Source organism: Petaurus breviceps, unplaced genomic scaffold (genome assembly GCF_028583685.1).
Source record: "Petaurus breviceps papuanus isolate PSGF00001 unplaced genomic scaffold, PetGlider_PUasm1.0 79, whole genome shotgun sequence".
NCBI classification, from domain to species: domain Eukaryota; kingdom Metazoa; phylum Chordata; class Mammalia; order Diprotodontia; family Petauridae; genus Petaurus; species Petaurus breviceps.
In genome coordinates this window covers 19,425,736-19,428,995 of record NW_027186523.1, presented here as the reverse complement: position 1 = coordinate 19,428,995, position 3,260 = coordinate 19,425,736, and the positions used below count along the sequence as shown (strand labels likewise).

At 36.4% G+C, this 3,260-nt stretch overlaps 1 pseudogene; it reads right to left on the bottom strand.

Moving 5' to 3' along the window:
• Positions 1 to 448: 448 nt before the first annotated feature.
• On the bottom strand, positions 449 to 2,347 carry LOC138175711 (WD repeat-containing protein 70-like; annotated as a pseudogene).
• Positions 2,348 to 3,260: the final 913 nt, after the last annotated feature.

Sequence of the window (3,260 nt, the reverse complement as noted above, 5' to 3'; positions counted from 1 at the left end):
TAGTTGCCTTTGATGAATTAAAGTCATGTGGCCCAGGTGAACCACATTCTCAGATCCTGAAGGAACAGCAGATGCAGCTGAACCATCACCAATATTATTTGAAATCTCATGCTAAGAACATTTATAATAATGATTAAGAGCATCAATTTCTATCATTCAGTAAGGCCTTCCTGAGATGCTATAATAAAGGTGCCTTGACTGATATTTTTAAAAATACCTATGCTTTGTTATAGTTTTCTCTCTCTCCCTATCAGTTATCAGTTGTTGATATTTTTTTCCTGCTGTCATTGTATGTACCTTTCCATTGGATGTACATTGCCTCAATAAAGTCAACAAAAATATTTGAACATATATTTAGCACGACTTTAAAACAATGATTGTTGAGGACAGGGATCAATATACTCATTTATTTGAAAAGAATTAAGAAAAAAATTAACCATGACTGTCTCTATGCCTCTCTAATCTCCAAATGATATCTTCTAACATTATATTTCTCCCACTCTGGTTCATTCTTTTTTTCTTTGTCATCAGATTCTATTTCTTCAAAAACAATTTTAGACTGAGTCTTGGAATATGCTGGGGAAACCTAGTAGGGGTTATCCTCAACTTTCTTTGCATGCCATAAAATGACTTCCCAGAGTGCTATTATCAGTCTGATCCGGAGTTATATTTTTTACTATATATGATGACAAGTTTCCTCCATGGGTTCCACCTCTATCACAACCTGGATCTGCCACAGAGGGGTTCAGGTTTATGAGACTTCAGAAGATTTCATCTATCCTTCTCCATTTCCTGACATGGCTCATTGAACATAGGCAGTACATGAGGAGTTATGATGTAGTCTTGGGTTAAAGTGTCAGCTTGTCTAGTATTTCATTTGTTAAATGTTAAAACTACACATAATTTTGTTCCCCTTTCTCTCCTGTTGGGATCATAATACACATAGCCAATCCATTTCTGGTTCTAACCATGATCTAGTTTAACTCGGGATGCCACAGGCAGCATACCATACTTGCATTGGTTACATCAATTTCATAAACTTTATTGAATGTCTGTCATTCAAAAAAAAAAATAGAAGCCTGCCACGGTCACCTACCTTCTTAATGAATGCTCCAGTGACCAGAAACGTATCATCTGGACTGAAGCAGCAGTCACTGAGAAAAATGTAGGAAGGTGTGAAACTGAAAAAAGTAGTTCCTTAAACTGTTTGATATACCACAGTTTTAAAGTGTTGTTCCTTCACTGAGAGGCAAGGACAGTGCCATCGTAAGAACTTGTCACACAGGAATCATTTGCACCAGAATCATGGGCCTGCCTGTAGAGGAATTTGTTATGAACACTCACATTTCTCTCTCAGATCTGGATGTTTTTATCCTGGCCGTCAGCTGCAATGTGCTTCCCGTCTCTACTATATGTACAAGTGGTTGAAATTACTTTATTTCCCTTGAGCTGTTTTAGGTTCAAACATGCTTCTGTGCTTCTTATCCTTGTCCATATCCCAGGTTTGTACAGTTCCATCATTTGAACAAGTCAAAAATTCTTTTATTTTGAAAAGCCAGAAGCCAGTATTAAGCATTACTGTGTGACCCTTGTTGTTGACCATGTCCACAATATACTGGTCTCCTTTCACACATTCCATCACTAGGGAACTATCTCTGTCCATCACTTTTACCCAAGAGTTTCTAGACACCAAATGAATTACATCTCCTATGCTGCTGTACTGTAGTCACTTAATTTGTGACAATCACAAGCTTGAAGAGATTGGAAAGCTTGAAGGAAATCATCCATCCCTGCAAAATTCCAAAATTTAACATCATAATCAAATCTTTCTTTTGCCCATGGTACCTGAAGGAACAAGATCTAAGTCAAAAACTGTTTTATTGCTATGCTACAGAAAAATTTCATGATCATGATAGTTAGAAAGTTTCTTGATGGGGTTAATTTCATCTTTTATTTCATCTTCATCATCATCATCATCATCATCATCATCATCATTATCCAGGTATCCAAATAGGAATGGGGGACCTATGAGTTCATCTGGATCTTCAGATGTATTTGGGTACGTAGCGAAAGAGGCCCAATTAATTCTTTGTCAAAGCTACCTTCACTTCTACCACTCTCTATGTCACTAGAAGCTAATATAGAAGGATATTTGATCAAACTTGAGCATGAAGTTTTTGATTCATTATCTTCACATCACCTTCTAGATTCTCTTTCTTTCTGGCTTCCAAATCTTTTCTACTTCTTTCCAGAACTATTCTTTGGGTCTCTCAAACATGGCTTCAAAGCCAAATGTCCTGGCTTTCATTCCAGTGCTTGTGAAGCCCATATCATAGGCCAGCTCCATAGATTTTATCACTGCCTCTTGAGTCTTCCATGCCAGCTTCAGTCACAGGCACAGATGCAACCCCCAACACACTTATGTTGGCCAGAGAAGTAAGAAAAAAGCATTGCCACCAACCAGGAAAGGGCAATGCTGCCAAGGAGAAGAGCATGTAGCCAAGAAGAAAAGATCTATGGCTCCATTCACAGCACCTCCCTGGAAGAAATGGCTGCCCCACTTCTAATAGAGAATAATCAGACTAACTTTCAAGAATTACTTGTTTAAAAACAAAAGAGGAGAAGGAAAAGGAAAAGGAGGAAGAGAAGTAGAGGAACAACTTTAAGAGAGCATCACAGTAGTATAACTATTTTGTTCACTCCAAAGCTTTAAAAAAATTTTCCAGGTTTCCAAATATCTAAAAGATGTTTAAAATCCAATTACAAATAATCCATAAGTGGAAGTATCATTATATCTCTATAATTTCCTGATTTAACAGTTAAAACAGAGAGACAATAAATGTTTCAGAATCTTATAATATTTCAGGGTAATTGCTCTAAGAATCAATAATCATTGTCCTACTAAATCAATAGGTGTACATAGCATAAGCTATTGGTTTGAATCCATACTGATCTCATAAAATAACCATAGAAATTACTTTTTAAAAACTCACATACCTATTTGTTATCTTATCAATAGAATAAAAATAAAATACATAGACCCTCATAGCTGTGCCAAAAGTTATACAGTAACTCAGTAGCCTAAATAGAATTGAATCTCTGGGCTTTACATGCTCAGAATAGGTTAAGATCATTAGGCAATCCTAAAGAGTCATGAAAAATAGACTGATTTCATAGCAGATTCACCAAATTTCAAACTATTTCCCTCTAACTGTAGCTTCTCTGCAGAAACCCATCTTCCTGAATAGCAAGTACCATTT